This window comes from Mus caroli, unplaced genomic scaffold, assembly GCF_978045245.1.
Source record: "Mus caroli unplaced genomic scaffold, Mus_caroli_1 scaffold_4, whole genome shotgun sequence".
Classification (NCBI taxonomy): Eukaryota; Metazoa; Chordata; class Mammalia; order Rodentia; family Muridae; genus Mus; species Mus caroli.
In genome coordinates, this window is record NW_028227259.1 from 7,117,039 (window position 1) to 7,134,413 (window position 17,375).

The 17,375-nt window shown below is 43.8% G+C and overlaps 1 pseudogene across 1 annotated transcript in view; it reads right to left on the bottom strand.

Moving 5' to 3' along the window:
• The window catches only part of LOC147004907 (protein DBF4 homolog A-like), a 386,595-nt pseudogene that overhangs the window by 285,282 nt on the left and 83,938 nt on the right, over positions 1–17,375 (bottom strand). The gene's annotated exons all lie outside the window — the stretch shown is intronic.

Below are 17,375 nucleotides of genomic sequence, written 5' to 3' on the forward strand. Positions count from 1 at the left end.
TCTTCAGAGACTTGAAGTTTTTATTATACAGATCTTTCACTTCCTTAGTTAGAGTCACGCCAAGATATTTTATATTATTTGTGACTATTGAGAAGGGTGTTGTTTCCCTAATTTCTTTCTCAGCCTGTTTATTCATTGTGTAGAGAAAGGCCATTGATTTGTTTGAGTTAATTTTATATCCAGCTACTTCACCGAAGCTGTTTATCAGGCTTAGGAGTTCTCTGGTGGAATTTTTAGGGTCACTTATATATACTATCATATCATCTGCAAAAAGTGATATTTTGACTTCATCTTTTCCAATTTGTATCCCTTTGATCTCCTTTTGTTGTCGAATTGCTCTGGCTAGGACTTCAAGTACAATGTTGAATAGGTATGGAGAAAGTGGACAGCCTTGTCTAGTCCCTGATTTTAGAGGGATTGCTTCAAGCTTCTCATCATTTACTTTGATGTTGGCTACTGGTTTGCTGTAGATTGCTTTTATCATGTTTAGGTATGGGCCTTGAATTCCTGATCTTTCCAAGACTTTTATCATGAATGGGTGTTGGATCTTGTCAAATGCTTTTTCCGCATCTAACGAGATGACCATGTGGTTTTTGTCTTTGAGTTTGTTTATATACTGGATTACGTTGATGGATTTCGTTATATTGAACCATCCCTGCATCCCTGGGATGAAACCTACTTGGTCAGGATGGATGATTGTTTTGATGTGTTCTTGGATTCGGTTAGCAAGAACTTTATTGAGGATTTTTGCATCAATATTCATAAGGGATATTGGTCTGAAGTTTTCTATCTTTGTTGGGTCTTTTTGTGGTTTAGGTATCAGAGTAATTGTGGCTTCATAGAATGAGTTGGGTAGAGTACCTTCTGTTTCTATTTTGTGGAATAGTTTGTGAAGAACTGGGATTAGATCTTCTTTGAAGGTCTGATAGAACTCTGCACTAAACCCATCTGGTCCTGGGCTTTTTTTAGTTGGGAGACTATTAATGACTGCTTCTATTTCTTTGGGGGATATAGGGCTGTTTAGATCATTAACCTGATCTTGATTCAACTTTGGTACCTGGTATCTGTCTAGGAACTTCTCCATTTCATCCAGGTTCTCCAGTTTTGTCAAGTATAGCCTTTGATAGAAGGATCTGATGGTGTTTTGGATGTCTTCAGGATCTGTTGTTATGTCTCCTTTTTCATGTCTGATTTTGGTAATTAGGATGCTTTCCCTGTGCCCTCTGGTGAGTCTGGCTAAGGGTTTATCTATCTTGTTGATTTTCTCAAAGAACCAGCTCCTTGATTGGTTGATTCTTTGAATAGTTTTTCTTGTTTCCACTTGGTTGATTTCGCCCCTGAGTTTGATTATTTCCTGGAGTACTACTCAGCTATTAAAAAGAATGAATTTATGAAATTCCTAGCCAAATGGATGGACCTGGAGGGCATCATCTTGAGTGAAATAACACAATCACAAAAGAACTCACACAATATGTATTCACTGATAAGTGGATATTAGCCCAAAACTTAGGATACCCAAGATATAAGATACAATTTACTAAACGCATGAAACTCAAGAAGAATGAAGACCAAAGTGTGGACACTGTGCCCCTTCTTAGAATTGGGAACAAAACACCCAGGGAAGGAGTTACAGAGACAAAGTTCGTAGCTGTGATGAAAGGATGGACCATTTAGAGACTGCCATATCCAGTGATCCATCCCATAAGCAGCTTCTAAACGCTGACACCTTTGCATACACTAGCAAGATTTTGCTGAAAGGACCCAAATATAGCTGTCTCTTATGAGACGATGCCAGGGCCTAGCAAACACAGGAGTGGATGTTCACAGTCAGCTATTGGATGTATCACAGGGCTCCCAATGGAGAAGCTAGAGAAAGTACCCAAGGAGCTAAAGGGATCTGCAACCCTATTGTTGGAACAACATGATGTACTAACCAGAACCCCGGAGCTCTTGTCTCTAGCTGCATATGTATCGAAGATGGCCTAGTCGGCCATCAATGGAAAGAGAGGCCCATTGGACTTGCAAACTTTATATGCCCCAATATAGGGGAATGCCAGGGCCAAAAGAATGGGAATGGGTGGGTAGGGAAGTGGGGGGCGCTATGGGGGACTTTTGGGATAGCATTGGAAATGTAATTGAGGAAAATATGTAATAAAAATATTAAAAATCAAAAAAAAAAAAAAAAGAAAACAAGTAAGACCCTCTGGTCTGACAGCAAGGTTTTCCTTTGGGTAGTTTATGGTCTCCTGCAGAAATGAACCATGAAGATGGCCTTTAAAAAAGATCCTGGAGGGACCATCCAGAGAGTGCCCCACCTATGGATCCATCCCATATACAACCACCAAACCCAGACACTATTGCATATGTCAGAAAGACTTTGCTTAAAGGACCCTGATATAGCTCTCTCTTATGAGTCTATGCCAATGCCTGGCAAATACCGAAGTGGACGCTCACAGTCATCTATTGGATGGAACACAGGGCCCCTAAGGAAGGAGCTAGAAAAAGTACCCAAGGAGCTAAAGGGGTCGGCAACCCTATAGGAGAAACAATATGGACTAACCAGTACCCCTGAAAGCTGTGTCTCTAGTTGCATATGTAGCAGAGGATGGCTTAGTCTGCTATCAATAAGAGAAGAGGCCTTGGTCTTGTGAAGATCGTATGCCCCACTACAGGGGAATGCCAGGGCCAGGAAGTGGGGATGGGTGGATTGGGGAGCAGGGTTGCGGGTGGGTATAGGGGACTTTGGGTATAGCATTTGAAATGTCAATGAAGAAAATATCTAATAATTTTTTTAAAAAGGTCCTGGATACTGAAGGGTGAATGATTTCTGATTTTAGGCATTGTGTGTCTGAGTGAATATCAACCATCGAGGATATCCAGAGATCTCGGTTTAAGATCTGCTTAGGCACAAGTGTCTCCAAGAATATCAGATGCTGGAACCTGGACACAAATTGTATGGTTTAAACAACTCGGAATACACAGACTATTTTTTTTTTAATCTACAGTAAACTTTTTGTGTTTGAACTGTGTGTTACCGTGTCCTATTTTATATCTATATAAACGTCTGCATACTGGAACAAGCTAACATGTCTGTCTTCCAAAGACACCACTTTTCCAGTGGTGAGAGCACACTGATCTTCATGATGCACTGTGGTGTTCACCCTGTGCATTACATATTTGCCCTCTTCCTCCTACATACTGTCTAGAATGCATCCTGCAAACATCTCTCCATCATGCTATTGTTTATCAGTAGTGGAGATTTGTGTTTTAGGCTTCAATTAGGCAATATTGATCTCTATTTGGTAGATTATTTTCTTAGCCTAATGTCTTTCAAGTCTACTCAAGTTAAGCACAATTCTCTCCTTTATTTTTTATGAGACAAAGTCTTGCTATGTAGCCTAGGCTGGCTACCGACTTCTGACCCTCCTGCTCAGAATCCTTGGTACTTTTGTGACAGGTTGCACCTCCTGGATTTGAAAGCCCAAATACATTCTCTCTCAATAGACATGTGGAGGTAGAGTAGCCACCTTGTGAAAGGACTTGGTTTGGATCAATTCATATGAGTTCTAATTCCCTCTGCAGTTGTCCTATCTCAGTGTCTTCAAAATCTCTTTATAACTGGGTATGGAGATGTTCACCAGGGTCCTGACTTCTGTTCACAAAACAGTGTTTTGTAGCCTGAAATCTGGGTAACCCACAGCTTGTATTTCTGCCCAGCCACTCATATCCTGTTGAGATGGCAGAGCTTTCTTCAGGGCAGAAGGGATGCTTTGTGCTGCCACATGAACTAGAGATGGAGAGGTTTCCAAGATGACAGGAGCCCTGGCTTCCTGAAACCAAAATCACTGTTGAAAGAAACTCTAAACAAGCTTGTGTCTCTTCCTGAGGAAGCGCAGCCAGCATGTGCCATCTGGCAGATCCTCTTGGTGTTGTGTGGAACTGTGTAGAGTTCTGTATCAGTTCTCTGCACACTGGTTGACTCCAGAGCTTGCCTTTCTCTTCTTTTCTTTTCTTTGTTTCTCTTTCTTTCTTTCTTTCTTTCTTTCTTTCTTTCTTTCTTTCTTTCTTTTCTTTCTTTTCTTTCTTTTCTTTCTTTCCTTCTTTCTCTCTCTTCCTTCCTCCCTTCCTTTCCTTTTTCTTTCTTTTTCTTTCTCTTTTCCTTCCTTCCTTCTTTCCTTCCTTCCTTCCTTCCTTCCTTCCTTCCTTCCCTCTCTCCTTTCTTTTTTATTAGATATTTCCTTTATTTACATTTCAAATGTTATCCCCTTCCTGGTTTCCCCTCAGAAAATCCCTTATCCCCTCCTCCCTTCCCCTGCTCCCCAACCCACCCAAACCCATTCCTGGTCCTGGCATTCCCCTATATTATGGCATAGAGCCTTTGCAGAACCAAGGGCCTCTCCTCTCATTGATGACCAACTAGGCCATCGTCTGCTACAAATATAGCCAGAGCCACAAGTTCCACCATGTGTTTTCTTTGATTGGTGGTATAGGTCCAAGGAGCTCTGAGGGGACTGGTTAGTTCAAATTGATGTTCCTGCTTTGGGGCTTCAGTCCCCTTCAGCTCCCTGAGTATTTCTCTGGCTCCTTCATTGGGGACCTTATGCTCCATCCAATGGATGACTGTGAGCATCCACTTCTGTATTTTCCAGGCACTGGAAGAGCCTCCCAGGAGACATGCATTAACATTTTGAGGAATCTCCACACGAGGTCTTATGATGGTTGTGTAGATGTTTGCTCTGCCAGCACTGTGCTAGGGTTTCCATTTCACATGCTGGCAAATTATTTTGTCCTTTGGTAATGTCCAAGCTTGTTTCCTATGGTGACACTTATGACAACTCAATTATCAATGGTTTGCCATGTTTCCTGGAAAAAATGCAGTTCAATTCACAAATGCTAACTTATGCTATGACCTTAGTTTGTTTCCCCTACTTTTCTAATATCAATTTTAGAGTATCAGATCTTCTTTAAGGTCTTCAGTCTATTTGGAGTTGATTTTTATGCAGTCAGAGACAAAGATCTAGATACAATCTTGTACATTAAGTGCCCAATTTTCCTTTAACCACCATTTGAGGTTTACATAGAAAAATTCCATGCCAGTCTGGGCTAAGAACTGAGATTATATCTGTACATAAAAAATACACAAATAGAAAATGCAGCAGATGAATAACTAGGATTCAAATAACTTTCCCTTTCCCAATCACCTCTTAACTATGGCATCACATAGAATTATGAAGATGCTGAAACAAGAGGTTGTTCAGCTTCTTGGTTTCTAAACTAGACTGAAGGGAAATATGAGCTCCATTTAAGGAATCATTTGAGTGTTTTGTACAACATTTGCCTTCTATTAGAGACCTGGGGAAATTAGAAGTCAGCCTATACATGCACTCACTGATAAGTGGATATTAGCCCAGAAACTAAGAATATCCAAGATACAATTTGCAAAACACATGAAACTCAAGAAGAAGGAAGACCAGAGTGTGGACACTTGCTCCTTCTTAGAATGGAGAACAAAATACCCATGGAAGGAGTTACAGAGACAAAGTTCAAAGCTGAGAAGGAAGGAAGGACCATCCAGAGACTGCCCCACCGGGGGATCCATCCCATATACAACCACCAAACGCAGACACTATTGCATATGCCAGCAAGATTTTGCTGAAAGGACCCTGATATAGCTATCTCTTGTGAGGTTATGCCAGTGCTTGGCAAATACAGAAGTGGATGCTCACAGTCATCTATTGGATGGAACACAGGGCCCCTAATGAAGGAGCTAGAGAAAGTACCCAAGGAGCTAAAGGGGTCTGCAACCCTATAGGAGGAACAACAATATGAACTAACCAGTATCCCCAGAGCTGTGTCTCTAGTGGCATATGTAGCAGAGGATGGCCTAGTCAGCCATCAATGGGAGGAGAGGTCCTTGGTCTTGCAAAGATTATATGCCCCAGTACAGGGGAATGCCAGGGTCAGGAAGCAGGAGTGTGTGGGTTGGGGAGCAGGTCGTGGGGAGGGTATACGGGGCTTTGGGGATAGCATTTGAAATGTAAATGAAGAAAATATCTAATTAAAAAAAGAAAAAAAAAGAAGTCAGTCTATAACCAAAAATAATTGTCTATCACCTTCTGACATTGGAAAAATTAATAATTTATTTCATTGATACAGTTGTTATCTTTCTATGATTATGGTAACTTGGTCTACCCTCATCACAGAGTTAGGCACTGGCTGATGAGACTCACAGCAGCATCTTTTAATTGACATATATTACCTCCAGACAGTACACAAGAGATTATCTCTAGAGCACACCATAAAGAAATCTACTTGGTTACAATTATTTCTATTAAGGTATGGGTTTTGTCTTCTGAGTCTCATGGCTTGTACTCTCCATCAGATTCCTTTGTGGAATTCTATAGACAGCTAAAGGTGGTGTTACCATAAATGTCAGAGATGCAACTTTTTCAAATGCATGTGAGTAAAAGTAGCCACGGAGGACAGAGGTGATGTATACATGGAGCTGAAATTAGAGCTGCTGTGAGTCACCCTGTGTGCAGGGAGTTAAACTTATTAGCAAAGGCCAGGAAATCGAGGGGGGGAGGGGGGAGGAGTTCCAGTAGAGCGATTGGAACTACAGGAGATAGTCAGAAGTGGGAGATTTATTCTGGACAAACTCCAAGGAAGATTGACACAGGAAATCAAGGAGAGGTCATTTGCCTCTTGGCAGATATAGTATAGTTTTAGTGGGTTAAACATGTTACAAGCTAGACAGGAAACAAGCCTAAGTTGTGGTCTAGGCCTTTTACATTAATAATAAGCCTCCAAGTAATTATTCAGGAACTGGTGTGTAGGTGGGAAAGCCCATGGTTATTTTGTACTTTTAAAACTGTCCCCTTACCTCAACAAATTACTAGCATCCATGCTCAGGGGTTTGGTGGCAATGTAGATACTGTCTTAGAGAAAAATCCAATCCTGTCTTCCCTCCTAAGTGGAGTCCTGACATGCTGACAGCAGAAGACAGTGTCCTGAGGCTGGGCAAGGGTGCTAGAAAAGGGTGTGTGAATGGAGCAATGGATTACTCTGGAAGAATCAGCCTGAAGGCCTGTGCCAGCACAGACCAGCATGGGTCCTGGAGATTTCTCCTAACAGGGCCCTTCCTTTTGTGTGTTTCCAGTGCTCTTGCAGGCACTGTGGTCCCTGGAGGATGATGATACCAGAGAGTGGAGAGCAGTGTGCTGAAGATACAGACCAGAGCAGAAGAGCACAGAGCCAGGTAGGAATTCCAGGTGACTTTGCCATTGGGAGGCTCTGTTGAAATCACAGGTTGAAAGTAGAGGAAAAGCTGCTGATGCTTTATTCTGCCCCTGGAATATAAAAACTCACTGAATGGACACTGGGGGTCGGCACCTCTCCTTTAGGTCTGGGATAAACCCTGTGCACTGGAACAATAAATTCCTCTTGCTTTTTGCATCCATCCAGGCTCCATGTTGTTCACTCAGGGGTCTCTGGTAAGCTAAGGCTCCCCGGAGTCTTACAACAGGAGCTGAACAAAGGGGAGGCTCTTGGTCTGGATGAGGCATGATTGCTCAAGTGTGCACAGTGCTGGCTGACACAGGAGGCTCGCTCAGATCTCAGGAAGAATGGTGGTTTCAGTGGAGTGGCAGAGCTGTGACTCCACCAGGATAGCTAGAGAAAGTTGCAAGAATAACGAAGGACAATAGAAGGCATGCTTGTAGGCCAACTTGGTAAAATTATTTTGAGTCTGTGGCCATTAGAATGCAGATGTCAAAGGGGTTCTGGCCATGCCTTGTGTGCTGATGTCATGTGGACAGGTAGATGTGGCGCTCTTTCTTCCACAGCTGTCAATCATTGACTCCACAGGACTTAACCTCCTCAGGAGGCACCAGAAGGACCCACCTACCGCACTAACTCAACTTGGTATTTTGTTTTTGTTGTTTTTGTTTGTTTTTTGTTTTTTTGTTTTTTTACCCCTTTTGTCTACCTATAATTTGCTGTCTCAGAAGCTCAAAGTGCCTTCTCGTTGACTTGTCATTTTTACACAAATTTATATTCTTGATTGCAATGTTAAATAAGAGCAAATTCTAACCTCCCCTTCAGGTTATTCTCTGAACCTCTCATGTGTATGTGCTGCGCATCCATTAATGAACTAGTTGAAAGAAAGAAAGAAAGAAAGAAAGAAAGAAAGAAAGAAAGAAAGAGAAGGAGGGAGAGAAGGAGGGAGAGGGAGAGAGCGAGGGAGGGAGGGAGAGAGAGAGAGAAAGAGAGAGAGAGAGGAAGGAAGGAAGGAAGGAAGGGAGAGAGGGGGGGAGGGAAGGGGGAGAAGAGGGAGGGAGGGAGGGAGTGAGGAAGGAAGGAAGGAAGGAAGGAAGGAAGGGAGAGAGACGGGGAGGGAAGGGGGAGAAGGAAGGAGGGAGGGAGGGAGGGGGAGAGAGAGGGAGGGAGGAAGGAAGGAAGGAAGGAAGGAAGGAAGGAAGGAAGGAAGAAGGAAAGAAAGAAAGAGAAAGAAAGAAAGAAAGAAAGAGAGAAAGAAAGAGAGAGAGAAAGAGAGAGAAAGAAAGAAAGAAAGAAAGAAAGAAAAGAAAGAAAGAAAGAAAGAAAGAAAGAAAGAAAGAAAGAAAGAAAGAAAGAAAGAAAGGAAGAAAGGGAGGGAGGGAGGGAGGGAGGAAGGAAGGAAGGAAGGAAAAAAGGAAGGAAGGAAGGAAGAAAACGTTTTTCCTTGAGGACTGAATGCCAATTCTGGCAAGGAGTTCTGCCTATGTTCATTCTGCCCATGCCATGTAGGGACACCCATGCTGGGCACCAGTCCCACAATTGCCGTGGCCCAGTGTATTCCTCTCCACAGGACTCAGAGCCCCTGGATCAAAGATCCATGGAGTGCTGGTGATTACCAAGGAATGTGAGAAGCAACAGCAGACTTTAGAGAACCTTCATGCACCGTGAGAATGTCAATTCAGCTGGCTGGCTCCAGGTTTACCTGTCAGCCGGAAGTCAATGGTCCTGAAGGCAGAGCAAGGACCAGAGGATCTGACCTGTTGCACGTGACCAATAGATATGTTTGATCAAGTTAGAGGTAGCAACAGAACTGATAAGCCATGAGTGTCCATTGGAATCCATAAGCAAATATAAAGTGGACAGAGACAGCTTAGCCCTACAGCTCTGCTGCGGGTCTCCAAAGCATCATTACTACTACATTCACACTGAAAGAGATCCTAAAGCCCTCACAAATCTTCCAGAGGAACCCTGCCTCGGGAAAAAAAAAAGACAAAAAAGTTGAATACATGTGAATTGGCAACTCCTGCACACTGCTGGCAGAGCAAACATCTATACAACCATAATTACACACAGTGTAAAGATTGCTCAAAATATGAAACCATGGCTTCCTTGAGATCCGGGCATCCCAACATTGGGTATGGAACCAAGGAAGCTGGAAAGAAGCCAGATGCCCCTCAATGGAGAAACGGATACAGAAAATGTGGTACATTTACACTATGGAGTAATACTCAGCTATTAAAAAGAATGAATTCATGAAATTCCTAGGCAAATGGCTGGACCTGCAGGGCCTCATCCTGAGTGAGGTAACCCAATCACAAAAGATCTCACAAGATATGACTCACTGATAGGTGGATATTAGCCCAGAAACTTAGAATACCCAAATATCAGATACAATCTGCAAAACACATGAAACTCAAGAAGAACGAAGACCAAAGTGTGGACACTTTGCCCCTTCTTAGAATTGGGAACAAAACACCCATGGAAGGAGTTACAGAGACAAAGTTTGGAGCTGAGAAGAAAGGATGGACCATCCAGAGACTGCCATAACCGAGGATCCATCCCATAATCAGCCTCCAAATGCTGACACCATTTCATATACTAGCAAGATTTTGCTGAAAGGACCCAGATATAGCTGTCTCCTGTGAGGCTATGCCAGGGCCTAGCAAACACAGAAGTGGATTCTCATAGTCAGCTATTGGATGGATCACAGGGCCCCCAATGGAGGAGCTAGAGAAAGCACCCAAGGAGCTAAAGGGGTCTGCAACCCTATAGGTGGAACAACAATATGAACTAACCAGTACCCCGCCCTGCCCCCAGATCTCCTGTTTCTAGCTGCATATGTATCAGAAGATGGCCTAGTCGGCCATCAGTGCTCTAGGAGGCCCATTGGTCTTGCTAACTTTATCTGCCTCAGTACAGGGGAACGCCAGGGCCAAGCAGTGAGAGTGGGTGGGTAGGGAATTGGGGGTGGAGGGTATGGGGGGACTTTTGGGATAGCATTGGAAATGTAAATGAAGAAAATAAATAATTAAAAAAAAAGTTGTCCTCTGATTTCCACACAAATGCTATGGTGTGTATCTGTGTGTATATGAAATTAGAATCACATGTGTCAATCACACTCACCGACTTCACACCAACTTTCTCAAGTCTAACCACGTTTGAAGTTTCTCTAGACCTTCATGTGACTTTAAGGAACCAGCTGCTATGGAAGTATTATATATCATATCCAATAATCTAAGTCAGATGTTGCAGGAAGGAGAAATTCCAGTGTCTCCTCACAGAGATGGGCACTTTGTCTGCCAGGCATAGTGCTATTTCTCACTGTTATTTGTTCAAGAAATAACCATTGTGCTTCAAACTTACTTCATACTGTTGAATACACTAACAGTCATAATCATGCAGATGTTTAGTTTTAAATAATTAATACTATTTAAAAGAAAATCTGCATCTTTGTATCTATTAATTGGTTTAATTGGATAAAAAAATACTGAAATTTTATTGTAGGAAACTCAAAACTACCATTTATTTCTGAAATTTAAAGTTGTGCTGAAACTTTTATTAGTCCACACGATCTCAAAAGAAAAAGACAACTCATTATAAACAAGTTGAGATGATAACCTAAAAGGAATTTACGTGGCCTGGATTAGAAAAGGACAAAATCACAAAGCAGGAAACCCACTGAACAGAGCATCAGCATCACAGCCATTTGCCCCCTGCGTCTTCAAATGGAAATGCAGTAATTTTTCAACTTCAGACAGGCCACTGCTTTTGAAATGTCTCATTCTCCCAAAGCTTTTTCAGACAGCTTCTCACTATTCCCTGCTAACTTCTAGATATTTTAATTTTTAAATATTTATCTCTCTTCCTGCATGCCTGTTTCTGTCTTATTTAATCAGGCAGACCATATCTTTTTCAAAGTATATGCTTGATACATATTCATAATCCCAAGCATTCTTTTAAAGAGAGACATGCTCTGAATCTCAGGTTGCTCATCAATAAAACAGGCATCATAGCTACTTAAGAAACCCCACCAGGGAATTCTAAAACACAACAAGATGAAGTTTACAAAAATGTGTGTGTGTGTGTGTGTGTGTCTGTACATGGGAGTGGGAAGGAAGGAGGAAAAGGGAAAGAAAAGGTAAAAGAGAGGGAGAGAGGAGTGAAGGAGATGGGGAGAGAGAGAGGGAGAGAAGAAAAGGGGAGAGGGACAGAGATCATGCAGAAGTGCTGAGGAATCGTCTGGTCACATTTCCCAGTGAGGGATGCTGAAATGTCTCTTGAGGTATGAATCTCATTCTTTGTTATGACTAATTCAAAAGCCAGATGTGCTTTTGGAATCTCAGCACTTAGCAGTACAAAAGCATGAGGATTAAAAGTTTCAGGCCAGCCTGAACTATATAGAAAGAACCAGTATCAAATGAGAGAGAGATAGAGAAAGGAAGGGGGAATGGAGAGAAGGAAAGAGAGAGAGAGAAAGAGAGAGAAAGTGAGAGAGCGAGGGAGGGAGAGAGAGAGAGAGAGAGAGAGAGAATATATTATTGTTTAGAATGGGGATTTTTAAATATATTTTTATTGCCTTTTGGTCCTCGGGACTGCCGTCAAGGTTTTGTATATGCTATATCTCTGGTCTGCAGTAATCTAATAGTTACATATTGATTACACAACATTTACATCATGATTACATGCAGCTATCATCAGTCAATAAGGAACTCAAAGGCAAAAAATAACTAGAGATCAAGAAAACAAATAACCCAATTAAAAAGGGGGCACAGGGAATCGCAAAAGAGGTAACTCAAATGGCTGAGAAACACTTAACTGTTCGACATCCTTAGTCATCAGGAAAAGCAAATCAAAACTTCTTCGAAATTTCATCTTATACCCATCAGAATGGATAAGATCAATAAAACAAATGACAGCTCATGCTGGAGATCCCTCATGAGTGAGGGATCACTCATGCATTGCTACTGGGAGCACAAACTTGTACAGTCACTATGGAAATCAGTGTGGCTGATTCCCAGAAAGATGGAAATCGATCCACCTCAAGATCCAGCTATACTACTCCTGGGCATATTCCCAAAAGGACACTTCATCCTACCATGGACACATTTGCTCAACCATGTTCATTGATGCTCTATAACATCCAGAAATTACAAACAACATAGAGGTCCCTCGACAGATGAACTGATGAAAAAAATGTGGTATATTACACATTGGAATAATAGCCACTTTTTAAAAATAGACATCATGAAAACCTAATATAGGAGAAGCTTTAAAAATATATAAATATATGAAAGGGATCTAAATGAAATTGTCAAATAACAGGGAAAGCCCTAACTGGGACTATCTTGTCACCAAATAAAACTTCTAGTACCAGAGCTGGGTTACATTTGGCCAAGAAACAATCTAGCTATGGCCAAGACTACAGGTTGCTCTCCAGAAACTCATGGCAAGGCCTCATTAATGAAGAAAACACCAAAACAATTCAACGGCCACTCCCATGTGCCAGCATCTTTGGGCCAGCTGTCATCTAATGAGATGCTGATGTTGCGAAGAGACCCTCTGCCTGGAGAACACTTGACCCTAGATATCGCTGTAGAATATCTCTGGACCATATCATAGAGCAGGATCCCGAGACCAGACCACTGCTGACCTACCATGATAGCCATGGGTACCAAATGCTTTTACATAAAATCTGCCTGGGTTTGGTTTCCTACTCTTCTTCCTTGATCCCATCCCTCACTTTCTATGAACAGTGCCTTGGAAGAGGCTACAGGGACAATTGCTGAGCCATGGAAGAGGCTACAGGGCCAATTGCTGAGCCACATTTTCTACCTCCTTTATTAAAACTCCCAAGTGAACTGGCCTTTCTTTTTTGTTTAGACTTAACTCTGTCAAAGCTAAGCTCTCACACAGGACACACAACCAATGCGACAACCAGACAAACTGTATATGTGTGTACAGTCAGCATGGTAACCTGCAGAAGGATTGGAGTTGATGCAATTAAAAGAAAATGGCTTTAAGTTATTTTATCTGTTGGGTGTTCTATTTTGGTTTTGATAGATGGCACATTCTAGCCTGGAAGTCGATTGAAAGAGGAAAATTACTGACCACCAGAACTCTCACCCCAGAGTACATTCTGAACTCTCACACCAGAGTCAGACCCCCTCTCAAATGAAAACTGTTCCGGGGACATTTCTGAGATAAGGATTTCCTGGAACGAACCCAGTCCTACCCCTCCTAACTAAGGACTGTGCCAGGGACATTTTTGAGATAAGGGTGTGAGTAAAAACCTCAGTTCCAATGAATCAAGTACATGGCCAAAGTGTGGGACGCGGTTGCAAAAGCACTTTGGAAAAACCCTTGGCTGAATCACTTAGTGACGTAAAACCTGTATTTTCCCTGCCCTGCTCCCCCCTTACCCTTCTCCTATAAAAGCCTGTGAAAAGTTTGGGCTAGTGGTCGAATCCCCTCTACACCATGCGGGGTGTGTGGGTTTCGACCCCAGAGCTCTAGTTCATGTATTTGCTTGCTGTTGCTTTATAGGGCTCTGGTTTATGTGCTTTTATGTGCTTTCTTGTCGTTGCTGTATTAAATCTTACTCTCTATACATCTTAAGTACCGGTCTCAGTGTCTTCTTGGGTGCGCGGCTGACCCGAGGCTTGAGTAAGTGCCTCCCTTTGGGAGTTTTGGAGTCTTTCATTTGGTGCATGGGCCGGGAATCAGCGCGACCACCCAGAAGTCCTGGACCCACTCAGAAGTAAGATTTACTGTTCTGTTTTGGTCTGGTGTCTGTGTTTTGTTTGTCTCTGAGAGGCCAGGAAGGCCATTCTGTATCTGGTGCGATCGCAGTTTCGGGTTTGCAGACGCTCAGTGTGCAATGTGCACAGTGAGACCGCGCTCCGGGTAGGAGCGCAGGGTGTGGATAGACAGACGTGTCCAGGTGTCCACCGTCTGTGCGCCCTGGGAGACGTCCCAGGAGGACAAGGGGAGGACTAAGGACGCTTAGTGGACCCCTCTGTGCGAGATCGTGGGTTCGAGTCCCACCTCGTGCTTCAGGGTGCGAGATCGTGGGTTCGAGTCCCACCTCGTGCTTCAGGTTGCGAGATCGTGGGTTCGAGTCCCACCTCGTGCCTCTGTGCGAGATCGTGGGTTCGAGTCCCACCTCGTGCTTCAGGTTGCGAGATCGTGGGTTCGAGTCCCACCTCGTGCTTCAGGTTGCGAGATCGTGGGTTCGAGTCCCACCTCGTGCCTCTGTGCGAGATCGTGGGTTCGAGTCCCACCTCGTGCTTCAGGTTGCGAGATCGTGGGTTCGAGTCCCACCTCGTGCTTCAGGTTGCGAGATCGTGGGTTCGAGTCCCACCTCGTGCTTTGGTTTTTTCTTTTTGTCTCAGTCTCGTGTCTGCTTTTGTCGTGTCCACTCTTGTTGTGTCTGCTATTATTCTAGAAATGGGACAGTCTGCTGGGTGTGTAGGTGTGGAACTGCTGCATTTGTGTATTCTGAGATTGTGGGTTTATTCTGGCAGTGGCTGTGAGAGGACGACTGTCTATGGCCTCACAGTCTGCACCCCAAAAAGATGTTCCAAGGGAGACCCTGGAAGGAGTGCCCAGGGTACTGAACAGTCAAAAAGACCTGGCTGTTGCCTGGCAGAGTGAGAGAGAGAGCGTTCTCTCTGCCAGAGCGGGAGTGGATGTGGAATCCCACCCCTATCAGGAAAAGGAGTCAATGTGGAATCCGACCCCGTCAGAAAATAGTGTTTGACCCTTTGTCGACTGTAGACTTGGACTGACGTCAGGACAGAATTTGTCAGTAATGGTTTTAAAAAAGGAAAGGAAACCACCAGGCCGGTCCTCCCCAGGCTGCTCAAAAGAGCTCTGAGATCCAGAGCTGCCGCAGTGGTGCTGAGGTTCTGAGTTCTGCAGACACAGCAGCAACGGAGGCTGTCTGTGCCCTGCGAGTGAGTTGTAAAATGCTGATAGTGAGTGCAGCGGCCTGCCAGCCCCCGCCTGCCAGTCCCGGAGTGGCCGTGAAGCTTGCCACAGCTGGGGAGGGGCCGACTACAGCCGCCGTCCCTCCTTTGGCCCCCCCCAGAGTCTACCCGCACTCCCTTGTGCCTGCCTGACTGCGTGCTCCCTCCCCAAAGACAGTGCAGAGAACACCAGGTATCTATCAGGTAGTTAAATAGTTAAATTGCTGCCTCTGCCTGCCAGCGTTTGTTTGCCACTCCCAGGAGTTTACGCCGCTTCCTGCGCTCGGAGGAGACTCAGCGCTGGGCTCTTCACATCAAAGGATCTGTTTTCAGCCTTTGCCTGCCTCCTGGGTGGGAGGAAGGCTCATTCTCCTGCCCTCTGTATCTTGTCTCTTGTTAACAGAGAAAAAAATTGTGTTCATTTTGAAATATCAGTGGTCTGATGTGAGAACTGCACTCCCTTCTCTGCCCCATGTGTTTTCTCTTCTCAGGCATCGCCCTGAGCTGATAGCAGTGAATCTGTTTTAAGCTCCGGTGAGGGAGATATACAAGGTAAGGAGCACCTACGGGTCTAACTGCCAGGCTCTGATGAGGTCTCGTCTCTGTGGGACTAATGCCCCGACAATCTGACCTAACAGTAAAGAGAGGTAAACTATGAAAAAAGTTAAGTGACAGAATATAGATGTAATAATTAGATAACATTCAAAGTAAGCAAAGACAAAAAAGAGGAACAAAAAGATATATATATAGAGAGAGAGACATTATATGAGATCTCCATTGCAGTTAAGAAATAGGAGCAAAGAGAGAAAAATGACAAAGACTAGAAATAAGGAGCCAGAAAATTTTCTAAAAAGATAAGAAAAATGAAATGCTGGTCACAAAAGTCAGGGAAGCTAGAAAACTTAGTACCCGGCAACAAAAGCAAGCTTTTGGCTGAAGATCAAAGTGTTTACTGTTATCTGTTAAAGAAAAAGAGCACTGAGTGAGAGACTGCCCTAACAAAAAGAAGAGGAGCCCCCCCTCATGACCAAACCCTTCACCTGTTTGTGGCTGAAAGTAAAGAAAAAGCAGAAGGGGTGCTAACACAGAAGCTGAGTCCTTAAAAGAGACCGGTGGCCTACCTGTTAAAAGCAGCTAAAAAGAGACTGTGTTTCATATTCCTCCACTGACCAGTGCAAAGCAAGTTTAAAAGGTTCCTGGACACTGCGGGCCTTTGCAAACTGTGGATTCCAGGTTTTGCTGAATTAAAAAAATAAACAGCCCTTCGTATAAAAAATAAAGAACAACCTTGGATGGCCTTAGATGCTATTGAGACTGCCCTAATGTTGTCCCTAACTTTGGGACTCCTAGATGTGACTGAGAACAAAAGTATTGCCAAAGAGGTTCTTACTCAGAGATTGGGACCCTGAAAAAGACCGGTGGCATACTTGTAAAAATTAGACCTGGTGACTGTAAGATGACCTGCTTGTCTGCACATAGTGGCTTCTGGTCAAGGACGCAGATAAACTGACTCTGAGACAAAACTTGGCACATGCCCTAAAAGTGTGGTTCAGCCCCCTGACCGATGGCTGACTAATGCTCTGGAAAACATGATCCAATTGTTCCCCTGACTGATGGACATATTATCAGAGCTTTTTGTTGACTCATCACTGCTCTGATATTCTGGCAGAAGGAACTTCGGCTCAGAAGGCTGAACTCCTGGCACTAACCCAAGCCCTGCGGTTGGCTGAAGACAGAGACATCAAAAACAAAGAAGAAATTCTGGCCCTCCTAGAAGCTCCTGAATGAACTGGGTGAGTTGGGGTATCGGGTATCAGCCAAGAAAGCTCAGTTATGTCGTACCGAGGTGCCGAGACGACGAAAAGTGGTGGCTCACCGAGGCCAGAAAAAAGACTGTGATGCTGATCCCAACCCCCACCACCCCGCGCCAAGTACGTGAGTTTCTGGGGACGGCGGGCTTTTGCAGAAAAAAAAAAAAAAGTCCCATTCACCTGGACTGAGGAACACCAAAAAGCCTTTGACAGCATAAAGGCGGCCCTGCTTGTTAAAGACGCTGACAAGCTTACTCTGGGTCAGCATGTGACTATACCCACTACCAGAGTTTACTGCTCCTTGGCGGATGACTCCACT